General features: G+C 37.6%; 1 protein-coding gene across 13 annotated transcripts in view; it reads right to left on the bottom strand.

Moving 5' to 3' along the window:
* The window catches only part of ENOX2 (ecto-NOX disulfide-thiol exchanger 2), a 304,031-nt gene that overhangs the window by 159,888 nt on the left and 126,998 nt on the right, over window positions 1-17,145 (bottom strand). The gene's annotated exons all lie outside the window — the stretch shown is intronic.

Genomic DNA, 17,145 nt, shown 5'->3' with positions numbered 1-17,145 from the left:
AAATTAACATTTTTGGTCACAAGCTATCCATTATCTCCTATCTCCTTCCTTAAAGAGATAGGACCTTCATTAAATGTGGCTATGGCTGAACATACTCTTCCTTTGAAAAAGTATTCCTCAGGTTCTCTCTCTCTCTTTTTCTGAAGATTTTATTGATTTATTTGAGAGAGACAGTGAGCAAGAGAGAGCACGAGTTGGGTAAGGGAGAGGGAGAAGCAGGCTCTCTGCTGAGCAGGGAGCCTGACGTGACTTGGGGCTCCATCCCAGGACACTGTGATGATGACCTGAGCCAAAGGCAGACACTTAATGGAATGAGCTACCCAGGCGCCCCTCTCCAGTTATCTCTTGACATTTTTCCATTCTCTCTTTCACTGTAAGGGTTGTTGAGTTAATGTAGCTATAATTATTAGACTACCGTGGTGTCAAAGTCACTGCCAATGATAACAGAGCAGTTGCTAAAAAAGGAAACCACAACTATAGCAAACAAGAAAAGAAAACAAAGATATGGAACTTGCAAGGGGTAAGTTGGAGTGACGGGGAGTTATGACCCAGGTTTGGGTAGCATTATTCCTATCCTTTTCAAATGATGCCGGAGCATGATTGCTTGCTTTACTACTTGCTCCAACACCATCTAAAATGGCAAAAGGCACTTTCTACTCTCCAAGTCTTACATGGTTTAGCCAGGGACATGCAGAAAGTTTCTTACTCCTCTGGCAGCAGCACCTGGAATTTCAAGTGTTTTGATTAAAACTTTATGAAAGGTGGAATCAAAAGCTTTGTTAAAGACCAAAGTTAGGTGATCTCTCTTAAGCCTTTTAGCAACTGATTCTCTCATCCTATCAAAAGAGGAATCAGGTTAACTAGGCATGGCTCATTCTTTAACCTTCAATTTTTCTGCAGCCCATAGCTGTATAATTCTCTTTTTTTTGTTGTTTTTTTAAAATATATATTTTTAACAATTTTATTCACTTATTTGAAAGAAAGAGCAAGAGCACAGAAGAAGAGGGAGAAGCAGACTCCCCACTGAGCAGAGAGCCCGATGTGGGGATGTGGGGCTCGATTCCAGGACCCTGAGATCATGACCCAAGCCGAAGGCAGGGGTCAATCCAGGCGCCCCCTAATCCCCCACTAATCCTTGAGACAATGTTGTAAAGGTCAATGAAAGCTTGGAGTCTGGTCAGCTAAAATCAATCAAGTTTCAACAAAATGATGCTAAGTTCTAACAAAATGTCCTTACATTATTGTTTTTAGTTAAAAGTATCCCTATGCTAATGTTTCAGCCCATGTAACAAATACCATTCCTTCAGCAATCAGACTCCACTTGGAATACCTCCATTAAAAGTCTTCTGGAACTTGTTAAACATTCTTCCTTATATCACCTGAGTAAGTGAATGAATGAAAACTCACTTCTGTGTCTTAAGTCAACTGTTCACTGCATCATATCTATGTTCTATTAAATCCCTACCATAATTAGAACTAAAGAAACAAACAACCATTGCTATGTATTAAAAAAACATTCCAATAATGACCAAGACTATTTACAAGGACAAGATTTTAATACAATTTACAAATGAAGAGGTTTCTTGCACCTGAGTGGTCCAAGTCAAATGTGAGTAGTGTACTATTGCAAAACTTTTCTTGGTATTTCTTCCTGCAGTATTATACTGAACAAAACAAATTCCATGTAAGATGGCATGGTATTGGGGGAAAAGTATATATTTTGGAGGCTGACAGATTGGGGTTAAAATCCTGGCTATGTCTTTTACAATCTGGCAATTCTTATAATCTCCCTTAGTCTTAGTTTCATAATGTGTAAAAAAGGACTGATAACATTTGTACCCAGTTGTTGCAAACATAAAAAAGATAGAATATATATATATATATATACTTTCTTCACCCCCATCTGTATCCCTGGTGCCTATTACCACGCCTGGCACATAGTGAGTGTTGAATGAATTAATACTCAATAGGGAGGGGGTAGGTGACTCATTCTATTAACCTATGTAGTTAGAGTAAAGATGTGACAGCTGATAATCAAGAATTAATGCCACAACTTAAAAGTTCTGATGCTGATTATATCAACATTACTTAAAATAATTAGATTTCAAATGCATCTCCATCATTTGAGTACCATACTGCAGGACTGTGAAAGCTTGATCAAAAGGAATGCTCAGAGATTAGGAGGTTCTGATTAATGACGGTTAATCACAAAATTTTTTCTTATTTTGTTTTGCATTTGATAATTTTACAGAGTAATATATTAGTCCATTTCCCTGCCTTATTAAGTCGCTGACTGAAGATGTTATAGAACTTCGGAGCCATAATCTATAAAAGGAGGCTATTAACAGTGCCTAGCTCATAGGACTGTTAAAAGGAGAAAAACGAAATTATGTATGTAGAACATTCTGCATTACATCTGGCATACAGCGGATACTCAATAAATATTAACTGCCACTACCATATTTTGAATTTGATTTCTATTCCATTTCAACTTCTAGAATTATTGATGTACAATGTGAGGAGAGTGGTCTGAATTTGCTCTGATCCAAGGATAAAACCTACTTTCTTCACTGAGTCTTTTCATTGCTGTTTGAAAAGTTGGAGTTTGGGAAAGGAAGCTGCTAAATTAAAAGTATTCAGTCATAGATATTTGACTGTAATTGTTTTGCCTTTTATTTAGTCCCAGATGTTAACTTTAGGGATTTAGGTATTTTGTTCCTCATACTAGCATATAGATATTTGTTTGACACTAAATAAAACAGAGATTTCAAGTATTTTCTGTGTATCCATCTCATATATGATCCAGATATGTGAAAATCCTGATAATTTAGCACACCATCTAATATGTTATAGTTTCTTATAGAAAATGCTCTCATATCAAGTTGAGAAAGACATATCACTCAGTAAGTTGATTCATTGAATATGAATCCACATTTTGTATTATTTGGGACCCAATATAGTCTCCAAAGATTTGTTGTTTAAGAACAAGGGCTATAGAGATAGCAAAATCCTTTGGCACCAGTGCTTTCTAGACACTTGGATTCTATTGTTTTATTTCTCCCCTAAGACAACACTAAATAAACCAATAAATCAGTAAATCAATAGGTACTTAGAGGCTTTTCTGTGTCATGTATTTGTGACTCAAGCTGAATGCTACGGTAAATAAAACAGCCCCAATAAAATTATTCAAATTCTTAAAAGAAAACTACCGTTTTAATTTTAAGAATTCTTACTGCAGAAATTACGACTTAAATGTAAAATATTAGCAATGACCATATTGTAATTCTCACCAAAACCACAGAATTTATCTTCAAATCTCTTACGGAAACTATTTCTCCTATTTTTCTAGTAGGAATTACGTTAGGAAGATATTAGGAAAATATGAGATGAGGAGGAAACTTTTGAGGTTATTTAGTTCATTCTTTTAAGCAATATGGGAATCTTATCTATAGAATTCCTGACAGGTCTAAATCCTGAGGGGCATGGGGGGCTTCTTTGTCTGGGGACCATTCCTTGTGTGTTCCCAGAGATTCACCTTGCTTTGCTTACCTTTTTCAAAACTACCACCTCCTTATTTTGAGGGTTCCTTTCATCTCCCCCCAAACTGCCTGTGAAGAATGATGCATTTTATTCAACTATTAACTTGCTTATTGTCCCTAAAATGAGAGCATGGCATGTCTAACTTTTTAAGGGTTCTACTCATAATTATAGCAAAAAAACAAACAAACGAAGGACTCATGAATAGTTAACAGAGCAATGTTAGAAATTTTCTGAAGTCTGGCGTGCCTGGGTGGCTCAGTTATTTGAGCATCAGATTCTTGATTTTGGCTCAGGTCATGATCTCAGGGTCTTGAGAAGCAGTTGGTGTTGGGCTCTGTGCTCAGCAGGGAGTCCACTTGGGATATTCTCTCTCTCTCTCTCCCCTTCTCTCTGCCTCTGCCTCTCACTCCCATATTGTTTCTCTCTCATATATATAAATAAATACATCTTTTAAAAAAGAAATTTTCTAAAGTCTTACATAGTTCTCATAGTCAAATTTTAGTCAAATTTTCTAAAGTCTTACATAGTTCTCATAGTCCTTGCCCTTTTATTCCTGAGGATAAATTTAATAAAACTTTGAACTTTGCTCATTCATTTCTCCTCACACCTAGTCCCCTCACTGCCTAATCCCACAAAATATACAGTTTTTCTAAAGGGAACCATAAATTGATTTTAAAAAAAAGGAAAACAATAAACATTGGTGTTACAGGTTTTTGCTACTGCTGTAGCTTATGATCACAATCAAATCCATGTAGTAATGTAATCTACATCTACAACCAGGTTGACAGATTTAGAGAGCTGACCAGCTGTTATTTCATGTCAAGTCAAAATACAGATTATTTGACTTCATAACACAAATGAGGCTACTTTAGAGAGTATGCATATTAGGGAAGGGTGGAGGTGGGGTCCTTGGAGAATGACATTTCTCTTGCAATGGAACCAGCAAATTAAATCTCTCCGAATGAAGTGTGGTTCTCAGTGAGTTCACATGCAATGATGTCTGCCATACAGATGCAAATAATTCCTGGGCTTTGAGGAGAGCACTGAAGAATTTTCATGACTTGTAAAAGAAGATCAATGATCTCTTTGTGCCCAGCTGCTGTTATAGTTACTGTCACAATTCACTTTACAGAGCTTTCCACTATCAGGTCAAATGAGGGCTAACCTTCAAGATGCAATCTAACACTTAATGATTGCTCCAGGTAATCGTTGGGAAATATGACCCTGCGGGTCCCAGCCACTTCTTATTTGCAGCTGTGGCCCATAGACTTAAGGTGGCACAATCATAGCAAAAAGGAAACACAATTATACTCTGGATTAGTTCCCTTTCAAAGCAAATGGTTAGGTCCCGAGAAATCTGGTGAATTCAATTCAAGGCAGTAATCTCCAGACAGACATTTAGATTGAAAAAAAAAAAGTAGAGTATCAATTTTTGGCAAAAGTAACACTATAGCTAATTCATGTATAAAACAATTTCCTGTAACCTGAGTCCTATTTTCCAAGTGATTTCATTTTTAAATCAGATTAATAGGGGAGCGAAGAGAACAAGGGAAGTGATGAGAAAGAAAAGGGCCAAAATCCTTTTCTACTAAGAAACTTGCTTGAATGATGGCGAACATAAAAATTTCCAGGGGAAAGTGTACATTTATGTCACTCAAGCTGTGATACAGGTGACAGGCGGATTTTTATTGGCTGTGATCATTCAGCAACTTTTAGGGACTCCTCAAACTACTCGGTCAGGCATTCAAGTCCTTCAAAATAAAGCCCTACCCATTCTGAGCACTGTCTCTTACCAAGCACCAGCTTGTACTCTACCCCAACACTTTTCAAACTTTAATGTGCACACATGTTCTCAAGGGAGCTTGTTAAATGCAGATTCTAAAAAAAACTAATAATAAAATGCAGATTCTGTTTTAAAAAGTCTGGGTTGTGGACTGCTTTGCTAACAAGTCCCAGATAATGCTGATGATCCTGTTGGTGTGGGGAATCACACTTTGAGTAGAAAAGACTGACATATACACACACAAAAAAAGAAAAAAAAAAGACTGACACTCTAGCAAAATGGGACTACCTGGTGTTCAATGAATCGTACATTACTTTCTTATCTCCACATCTTTAGCTCACACTGCTCCACCACCTACTTCTTGATTTCCAGACTTCAAAACACTATCCTTCTCTGATGGTTTGTCTCAGATGCTATTTCCATCATGATGCTCTTCCTTATCCACTTTCACCCAATCCATTACATATACAGCAACGGAGTGGGGCTACCAGGGGATCAACCATTCACTGGCTGTTAAGAATGCTTTACAAACTTAAATGCTTTACAAACATGATCTTTTAGTTTTATTTTTAGTTATTATTCCCATTTTACAACAAAGAAAGGAAAACTTGCAGAGTTTAAATTTCCCAAGGTCATGCAGCTAATAATACAGCAAGGAACTTGGGCTTTTTTTCTTTTTAATTCTAAAACACTGTTCTGGTTCTCCTCAGATCTTATCTGCATTTTCATATGCCTTTTAGAGCATACCTTGCTTTATAGTTCTTTGAGTATTTGTCTTCTCTCCTGCCTTACCCACTGCCACTAGGTTGTAAATTGCTTTAACACACACTTTACATCCCAGTCATTGTTAAAATCTCCTCCTCCATGATGCTCCGCACGATGGCTTGTACAATGTCAAAGCACTCCAGAAATGCATATTGAACTGAACTCAGCTACAACTTGGGTACCACAGTCCTGTTTCCCACCCTGGATGCCAACCATCCTGGTGCTAGGGCTGTCATGAAGGAAAGAAGGAAGTATGGCTTTTGGGTTCCTTCAGCATTCCTGGTATCCCCTCTACCCTAGGATGCCTGAAGGAAGACTCTTTGGGGAGTGGTGTAGATGATCATACACTCTACCCCTAACCTTGATTCTGCATAACCTCATTCTCCCTTTCCAAAGGCAAAACTGTCCTTCCACTAAGACCCTTATATGAGAAAACACTATAAAAGAAACTCCACATATGGATCTTTTCTTAAGAGTTCTATGTACGCCAGGTTACAGATTTCTGCTTTACAAACTACAGCCAAGAAAAGGCAATTCCTAGAGGTGTGCTGTCCACCACAGTAGCCATTAGCCACAGTAGCCATACGACTATTTAAATCTAAGTTTAAATGAAATGAGATGAAAAGTTCAGTTTGTGGGCAGCACTAAGCCACATTTCAAGTGCTCAGTAGCCATATGTACCTAGTGTCTACTGTAGTAGTAAGCACAGTGTGGAGTATTTCCATCATCATAGAAAATTTTACTGGACAGTTCTGCTCTAGAATAGACCAGGATTCAAACCCACACCTGCTAGTTACTAGGTGTATCATTTACAAGAGGTATAAAGCAAGCCCCTTGATCTGAGACTGCTTCTACACCAGAAAATGGGAATAATGCCCTCTCCTATAGGGAAGTGAGGAAAATTCAACGAGAGAATGTATATTTAGGGTCTAGCACATATTAGACACTAAATAAGCATACAGCTCCCTTCTTCTAGTCTAATCGAGGGTTTATATGAATTTGTCTCAAAAATGGAATAAGAAAGTTTGAGTGGCTGGCTCTTTAGGTCCGCAGGCTACATCCTATTTACAGTTTGGGAGATACTAGCTCTGCATCCATTTTATAACCCTCTTTTTCTTTCAGATAATACACAACCATTAAGGTAAAACATCAATAAATAATGCTGGGAATAGTCACTGATGGCTCTTTGCTTGTACTATTTTTAGGAGAGAAGACCATATTTGTCACCTTGAACTTTCCAACATAAAAGAACCACACTTTAGCCTTACAACTGAAATGCCTCCTTTCGAAGCTTTAATCAGTGCTGTTTCGGCTGGCTACTATATTATGAGAACATTTCAAACAGTGACATGAGAGCTGGAATGGAGAAGGATGATTTCTCTCCAAATCCATATTTTCCTATGCTCAGAATGTTCTCTGTGTTTTTCCTGTGGGGCTGACAGGTCTCAGGGCTAGTAAAGGTAAATTATTCCAGAAAAGTCTCAACTAAATCTGTTAAGATACTTGAGTTCCATGAGCAGGAAAGCAAAATATATATTTCTAACTTCAAGAAGAAGAATGCTTCAGGATTCTGTTCCCCTATACAATTTAAGGGTTGGGAAACACAGCAAAATCGCATTCCTCGATGAAAACTGTTAAGAGTCGGTTAGCATAAGAATGGCCATCCTGAAGGCCGGGAAGCCATTTTACTGAGCGTCCCTAGTCCCTAACCAGCTGACACTGCATAGGAGACTTGAGATGAGAGGAACTAGCTAAAACCTGAAAAAACAACTTAGTCATATATCACCAGGGCGGTTAGGCGGTGGCGCCACAGGGACCAGATGTTAATGAAAAACAAATAGTTAACTTGCAGAGATACAAAGTTCAAAAAAATGTTGATTTGATAGAACAGTTCAAAGTGACAGATGGTAGGCGATTTATCATTTTCCTTAGGATAAAGTCTGGCAGTCTTCAGAGGAACTCAAAAGAAAAAGTCTTGTTTTCCTGTAGTTTAGCCCAGGGAACAGTTACAGCAACCACCCTTCTCTCCACATCTTAGAGGGTAGGGATTAGAAAGATGGTGATTCATCAGTGCCTGCTTTGAGCTGGCTCTAGGCCATGCTACAATTCCTGTTGACCAATTTTCCACTTGAATGACAGCAAAAGGGCGGGTTCCTAACAGGCTGACCATTAGGTTATCTGTTTAATACCTGCCTGAGAATGTGCCCAGAGGCACTGTATTATGGGTGTCTCTGTCTAAATAAAATAAATAATTGCAGATTTCAGAGCCTGAGGACAGAGAGTTGTTCTGGCACTGAAACTGGAGTCTATCTTGTCAGATCTGTAATGAGGTCTTCCCTTCAGGCTGATTGATTTCATAAAGCTAAGGTAATTATCAAAAGCAAGCACAGTTCTTCCTGTAGAAACCACTCGGCTGGTTTCGAAAACTAGCAAGTCAGCTGGATCTGGTCAAGAGCCTCAGCTGAGCCAACCCTTTCAGTAGGAACAGTTACTAAACAGAGAGCACACCAATTTGTTCTAACAGATTCTTAAGACACCAGTAAATACGTTGTAAACAAGGTTCAGCAAAATAATTTCACATGCTGTAAGTCAGTGAAAATCAAAGTAGCAGTCAGATAAATCTGCATTTCAGTGTTGGATGCTTTGGCGGGGGGAGAGTGAGAGCTGGACTGGTCTTTGCAGAGTTAATTTTATCAGTTAATGCTAGAAGGATATTGGTATCCTTCAAGACTGAGGTACTGCATGAATAACATTTTTATCTTTGTTTTCTCTAAAATGTACACACTAATTTCATTAGATTTCCTCTTTTTTTTTTCATTTCATTTAGCCTTCATTAACTATTTATCCAATCACTGTGCTACAATTTTAATTGCCTTCTAATTAACCAATGATGGGTTTATGATATTTAGCATTCCCTAAAGGTAATACAGTAAATCTTCATTCACACGTTCAAAAAATTTTATCCTCCCTTCTTCCTTCCCCAACCCCATTAATTCTGCTATACTATATCACTACTGTTCTGGAGTTATGCTTACCGCACTCCTAATATTTGATACTCCTTTGGATTAGTTTTTTCAAGAATGTATGAAAAACAACTCTGCATAAGCTGTAAAATTAAACACACAGGAGAAAACAGATTTCTGTAACACGATAATTCATCTTTTATAGATCCATAGCTTCACCACCTGAGGAGTATTGGGGTGTCAACAGTGATTAGCTCCTCTAGAGATGTCCCTGGGCTGAAGTCAAACCTACTACTGAGGCGAAAGCTAGAATCTACTCCTTGAGAAGATAACATGACTACAAAGGAAAAAGCCTGCAAAAAAGAACTAATCTGTATTTGAAACAAGTCTAACTTGTTGTTCTATGAAAGAATAAGCAGGATCTTAATTTTGCTCCAGCGTGGAGTCTGAGATATTCGATGTACATTGCAATGACTGAATCTATGAAATAATATTGACAGTCTCTTCTCATTCATCAAATTCATTCAAACAATTCTGTGTGCTGGGCAGTGTGCTGGGCCCTAGCATTTCAGGACTCAATAAGACACAGTTTCTTTCCTCAAAAAGATTACAATCAGAAAGGAAGGCAGATAAATAAACAGGAAATCTGGCCCAAATTACTACATCAGCTTTGTCTCTTGTTACTTTCCACAAGTATGCTTTGCTTCATTCATAACAAACTTTTCAAATTCCTCAAACATGCTATGCCTTTTCGTATCTGTGCTTCTTTTTTTTAAAGTTGTTTTACTGGGTAATAACACAACATAAAATCTATACCACTAACACAATTTTAAGTGTACTGTACTGGATTGTTAACTACAGGCATGATGTTATACAACAAATCTCTAGAATTTGTTCATCTTGTGTAATTCAAACTTCATGCCAATTGATTAGCAATTTTCCATTCCTCCTGCCCCTCAGCCACTGGTAACCACCATTCTGTACTCTGATTCTATGAGTTCAACTATTCTAGATACTTCGTGTAAGTGGAATCATGCAAGATCTTTCCTTCTGTGACAGGCTTATTTCACTTAGCATAATGCCTTAAAGGTTCATCCATGTTCTTACATTCTATAGGATTTCCTTTTTAAGGCTGAATTATATTCCATGGTATGTACATCCTACTATTTTTAATCTATTTATCTGTCAGATATTTAGGTCATTTCCACATTATGGCTATCATGGATAGTACTATCAAGAATGCCAGTGCTAATATCTTTTTGAGATTCTGATTTCAATTCTTTGGGATAAATACCTAGACATGGGATTGCTGGATCATATAGTAGTTCTATTTCTAATTTTTTGAGGAACCTCCATATATTTTCCATAGCAGCTGTACCATTTCCAATTCCCACCAACATTATATAAGGGTTCCAATTACTCCACATCCTTGCCAACACTTTTCGTTTTTTTAACAGTCATCCTAACAAGTGTGAGGTGATATCCACTATAGTTTTGATTTGCATTTCTCTGACAGTAGTGACATTAAGCATCTTTTCATTTACATGTTGGCCATTTGTGCGTCTTCTTTGCAGAAGTGTCAATTCAAGTCTTTAGCCTTTTTTAAAAACTGGGTTATTAGGAGTTTTTTTCTATTGAGTTGTAGGAGCTCTTCATATATTCTGGGGATTAGCGCTTTATGTTTTCTCCCATTTAGTAGGTTGCCTTTTCACTCTGTTGATTGTTTCCTTTCTGAAGTTTTTTAGTTTAATGTGGCACCACTTGTCTGTTTTTGCTTTTGTTACCTGTGATTTTGGTGTCATATCATGAAATCACAGCCAAGACCAATGTCATAAAGCTTTGTACTTATGTTTTCTTCTAGGAATTTCAGTTTAAAATTTTATATTTAAATATTTAACATATTTTGAGTTGATTTTTGTGTATGTGTAAGATAAGGGTCTAATTCATTCTTTGCATGTGGGTATCAGTTTTCTCAACACCATTTACTGAAGAGAATCTTTTCCTCATTGTACATTCTTTGCACCCCTGTTGGTGTTCAATGGACACTCTATGCATGGATTTGTTTCTGGGTTCTCTTTTCTGTGCTCTGTACATACCATTCCCTTTGCTTGAACTAAAATTGTCCCTTTTTCCACCTGGAGAGCTTTTATTCATCCTTCAAAACCTTGATGAAATGTTACCTCTTCAGTGAAATGCTTCTTAATTCCCAAAAGCTCGCCCCACAGAAATACACAGTACCTTTCTATCAGAGCACTTATTAGGACCTTGGGGTTCCTTCTGGGTGTTTGTGGGTTGTTGTGTATTATGGGTGGAAGGTTGCCAAGATCTGATCTGTGCCTTAGAAAGCTTACATTTATGGCAGAATGAAGGATACAGTGGAGGTGAGAAGTCACTAGAGGTAGAGAGACCAGTTAGAACACCAGAATGACATGGTGGAGAGATGACAGTAATATTATTTCAGACAGTGGGAATGTGTGGGGGAAAAATGAGTAGATTCCAGGATATTCATGAAGTAGAATACTCTGGATTTGGTGTCTAATTAGATCTGGGAGTTGAGGGGAAGCATGGAGTATGAGATGACTCCATCTTAAAGCTCTTAAATCTCAGTCTTGAAAACCATGCAAGTTTTGTGGGCTTCAGTATGAGAAAAAGCACAATCCATTGGAAGCATATCCACAAAGCTATGCTGAAAATAAAACCACTTCCAATCTCTATTTACCATGAAATAAAGGCTGCCAGGGAATGCCAGCAAATGGCTTATACTTGACCTTTACTATGTATTCTTAACAAAGCCTGTCAAAAGATATCAATTCATCCAGAAAATATAAAGCACAATAGTCTAAGAGGCAAGATAACATACTATTGGGCTAAGGAGAGAGAAAAACATTTTAATAATAGCTCTCAGACTTGGTTTATTTTGTCTACAACATTCACTGACAAAGTATATTTGAAGGTCAGGAAGACTTAATAAATTCCTTCCATTCTTCCCTTCATATTTCTCTTTCTTCTCCTCCCAAAAGAACTCCTCAAAATGGTCTTATTAAAAAATCTTGCATTTTAGTAGCAGTTGTCTTTTGGCTATTATAGTATGTTGGATTAAGCTGATGTTTCTCTTTTTAACAATACTCAAAGAAAACTTGGAAAATTAATGCTATGTTGTTTTTCACCCTGCCACACAATATAGCAATGTAATTGGCTCCTGGAGAAGCAATCTAATCATCTTTAACTTTAAGGTAAATTCATTTCAGAAAGATGCTTTGAGACAAAAAACTGACAGAGTAAGTCAGGGTTTCTAGGAGATTGTGAAGTGATAGATTGCATTAAAAGAGTCCTATAGCCGAATTCAGTTCCATGAACGGTTCAGCTTAGGAATTTCTCTGGGGGCGCCTGGGTGGCACAGTGGTTAAGCCTCTGCCTTCGGCTCAGGTCATGATCTCAGGGTCCTGAGTTCGAGCCCCACATCGGGCTCTCTGCTTGGTGGGGAGCCTGCTTCCCCCTCTCTCTCTCTGCCTGCCTCTCTGCCTTCTTGTGATCTCTGTCAAATAAATAAATAAAATCTTAAAAAAAAGAATTTCTCTGCAACAAAAGAGCACTACATGGAAACTAAAGTTCTGTTACTTCATGAGGTAAAGGCCTTAAACACTGCACAGATCCTTAGCACCTAAGAGTTCTAGGCACCCCAGAGGCAGCAAATGGACAGCCCAATTATTCTGATTACACTATAGAGGAATCTGTTGTACCAGGTGAAGTCAGAGTGTGAAAGCACAGCAACTTTCTAAAACTGCCTTTAAGAAGAATCCAGGACTGGAATAGACACAAACATCCTTTCAGTCCAACTGACATTCCTGAGATCTTAGAATGGGTTACTCTGATTTAAAAGATCATTCCAACTTGTATTTTGTCCCTAACTGAATCCATTTCCATCTTCCATTTGGTTCTTTTTGTTGTTATGTTCTGGGGAAAGGCATTCTTTGAAGACAGATGTGGATTGATAAATTTATAGCCTTGGTATATTTACAGGCTCAGATTTTCCTGGAAATTGCACACTTGCGTAGGATGATGGTGGAAAGAAGAAACAGAATAGCAATGAACTAAGGCCATGAATACCTAACCAAGTAGCCTAGCTTCCTGGGCAGATGCCATGCATGACCATATAGTTGCAGTGCATTAAACCAACTGTATTTAGGAGTCCTCCCTTTGGGCTCCTAAAAGGCAACTGTTTTCTCTGATACACATGTGACCCAAATCAGGTTTGCCACAAAGTGAACAATGTCAAAAGAAGCTCCCATATTCCTTTGTTTTTCAGCAAGCACTTTCTGTCTTGACCCAGTCCCTAACCTCACAGATTTGTTAGGAGTGTCCCAGGAAAAATCAATACTTTGCAGTGCATCTCATTTCTGGCTACGTATTAAAGTTACCTGGAGAACTTAAAAAAAAATACCAACACCTGAGCCCTACCCCCTATAAATCTGATTTAATTGGTCTGGGTGGGGCCTTAGGATCTAGTTTTTAAAAGATGCCAGGTGATTATAATGTGCAACCAGGACTGAAAACCACTGCAATAAATGGAGCAAATGAGTATATGCTGACCAAAGTGTGTTTGTTTTTTTTTTTTTTAGATAAAATCAGGCAACACTTAGAGGGTAAGTGAATTTACTCATTATCTACAATATGCAGAAAACTGCATTAGTTGTGTGGTATAAATTGGTTTCACCTAAATTTGTCCATTTTATGATGCTTCTATGGAAAAAAATGGAAAGAAAGATTAGAAGGGTTGCTGGCAAAAACAAAAAGAAACAAGTCTTGGAAAAATTTTAGGCAGTATAATTATGGGATTACATTCCTTTCCTTGCTCCAGGAGATACCAGCTAAAATAATTCAAAATATTGTGTCTCTCTTCTTATCCCCAGAGAAAGAGTCCAAACTGCCTAGGGGATTGGCTTCAAATCTTACAACCCTTGGGACTGCAGGCCAGTCACCACTGCCCTCAAGTAGATCATTCTTTTTACTTAACTATATGTACAATATCGTGAAGAATGCTGAGAAGCACTGTGTCTAAACTACAACTACTGTTAATAAAATCAGGCTACAGTGTGGTTTGCCTATGTCCCCTGCAATCTCAATGATTCTTCAGTGATAAAACTGGAACCTTAAGAAAGATCTGTTAACGGGCGCCTGGGTGGCACAGTCGGTTAAGCATCCAACTCTTGGTTTCGATTTAGGTGGTGATCTCAGGGTTGTGGGATAGAACCCCACGTCAGGCTCCGTGCTCAGCAGGGAATCTGCTTGAGGATTTCTCTCCCTCTGCCCTTCCCCATCATGCATATTCTCCCTCCCTCTCTCTCTAATAATTAAGTAAATTAAAAAAAAAAAAAAGAACAGTCTGGTAAAATGTGAAAAATGCAAAGGAGGCAGTTAGGTATAGTGGAAGAACAGGTCATAAAGACACAGGCCATGGTGTCTGCTCTTCCATCAACTCAATTGGCAAATGGGCAGGTCGTTCTTTGTGGAGGTTTCCTCATCTAAAAAATGAGAGTAGAACCATGTGATCGGCAAGCTCTGAATTTAAGGTAAAACAAAAACAACAATGTAGCTGGAAGACATTAATAAAAACTTGATATAAAACTCAGTAACGGAGTAAAAAAAAACAAAGAGGAGGGAGTTCTAGAAGAATGCTGTCCTAGTACCCCCAACTCAAAACTTATTTAACAGTCAATAAATGATTTGAAAGTAATACTGTTAAGGCACCCTGAAAAAAACCCAAAGCATTTCTAACACTGCTCCCCAAAACTCTCCTTAAGAATTTTTCCAATTATAAACCAGAACTTGTAAGGAAGTCCAGAAAAGTTGTGTTTGTTTTTTTTTTTTTTAAAGATGTTTAGGGACGCCTGGGTGGCTCAGTCGGTTGGGCCGCTGCCTTCGGCTCGGGTCATGATCCTGGGATCCTGGGATCAAGTCCCACATTGGGCTCCTTGCTCGGCAGGGAGCCTGCCTCTCTCTCCACCTCTGCCTGCCACTATGCCTGCTTGTGCGCGCGCTCTCTCTCTCTGACAAATAAATAAATAAAATCTTAAAAAAGATGTTTAAATACCAATACATCTTCTAAGTAACTTGTTATCAATTACTATTATTTAGAGCATGTGTACTGCAAAACTCAGAATAAGAATCTAATGCCAAAATGATAAAGGCCTGTCCAGCATGTCAGGAATAAATTACCCTAATTGGACCAAAGCGTCGCTCACATATGAGACATTTCAAAAAATAATGATGTAATGACAAAAATGTTCATCTATCTCCACGGGAGTTATAGGGTCTGCTATTAAATCCAAGCATGGTATTTGTGTGCACATAAGAGCAGGCAACAATTACAATCTGGAGATATTTTAAATTTAATCTTTTTTATTTATTAGTATTGTTATACAGCAATGAGCATTCAGAAAAAAACCTAATCACTGTGCATTATGCAACAATCAGACAAAATACTCCTAATCCTCTGTCATTCTTTTTCCTTGGCCCCCGGGTACTCATTAAAGGTTAATTTATTTAAATCTCTCAAACATTCATTTCAATCTACTTTAATAAACTAATGAATCTTTGGAACTTTGCCTAAGCAGCTTATGTTTTCTATTTTAATACATCTATAAAATGTCTTTTTTTCTAAGCTCATTCTTAATAATTGTCTTCCCTCTAGGAGTTTGGATTGTGTTTCAGTAACAACCAGATTTGGGCACTTGGTGACAAACTTACAACCTCATCCAACACACAAAGAATGGCTGTGGCTTGCCTATTGCTCTTAAATGTAGTTACATTTTAAAGGACAGTGAATTGATTTATGTTTTAATAGAATAAGCCTCCAAATTGAAATGGTTATTTTACAGTTTAGTGGGAGTGACACTTATATTAAAGCAAAGCTTCTAACAACTTTGGTGCTTGTCAAATGTTATGAGGGCCTATCAATGAAACAACTTTATTCTGGTCACTGAAGACCAGAGAAATGCATGGTATATGCCACGTAGATTGGCAAATATAAATAAAGCCTAGATATATAAAGAGAAATCTTCAAAAGAGTACTACCATCTAAACGGATTGTAAACTTATACCTTACAATCTGTTCAACAATTAAATGTAAATACATTTTATTTAATGGTAATGTTCAGGAATGTTTTTCTTAAAAGATTTTATTTATGTATGTATTTAAGAGAGAGAGAATGGGGGAGAGGCAGAGGGAGAGGAGAGAGAAAGAATCTGAAGCAGACTCTGAGCTCAGCTTGGAGTCCGTTATAGAACTCAATCTCATGACCCTGAGATCATGACCTGAGCCAAAATCAGGAGTTGGATACTTAACCAACTGAGCCACCCAGGAACCCCAGGAATCTTCTATATAACCATCTTTACCACTCAGAGTGGTAGCCAACATTCAGGGACTACACTCCACCTTCTACACCAGAATGTCAGAAACCAAAGCCTTGGAACACTATAACATTATTTCTAATTCTTTCCCTAACAATAAATGAAATTATTATAGAATTTTATACTTACCAAGTACTTCCACAACATCCCTATGATGAAGAAAAGGGTTAATGTCCCTGGTTTATGGATGAGAAAACTGTATTTCAGGGAAGCTTCAGTGATTTACCCAAAGTTATAATGAATATGGAGAGGGGCTGGAACCCACATCTTCTGGCTACATATCCTTTCCCTTGTAGTATGTTACCTTCCTTATAGGGTTTATACAGGATTGAAGGTTTTATTGATGGATAGATCACCACCAGTGAAATAAAAAGTGTAAATGCTACCTCCAAGATGTTTTGGTAGAAAATAAATCAAATTGATTTTAAAAAATTAATTATGATAAACTATTCAACATAACTTATATCTTCATAATACAGTATTTCAATGGAGTGTAGAAGAGCTAGACTTCTTAATTTTAAGTTTCATTTTCATTTTACATATAAATTAATAAAAATAATAAATGTATTTTCCACCCTTGGTCTAAATTTCAATTACTTTAATATCTAGTATAAATTGATGCTTGACTCTCAACATACACTGCTAAAAGTATTCAAGTTGTTGTCTCTGCTTCCCCAAACAGTA

This window comes from Mustela nivalis (genome assembly GCF_964662115.1).
Source record: "Mustela nivalis genome assembly, chromosome: X".
Classification (NCBI taxonomy): Eukaryota; Metazoa; Chordata; class Mammalia; order Carnivora; family Mustelidae; genus Mustela; species Mustela nivalis.
The sequence above is the reverse complement of the archived record's forward strand: the minus strand, read 5'-3'. Positions and strand labels throughout refer to the sequence as shown.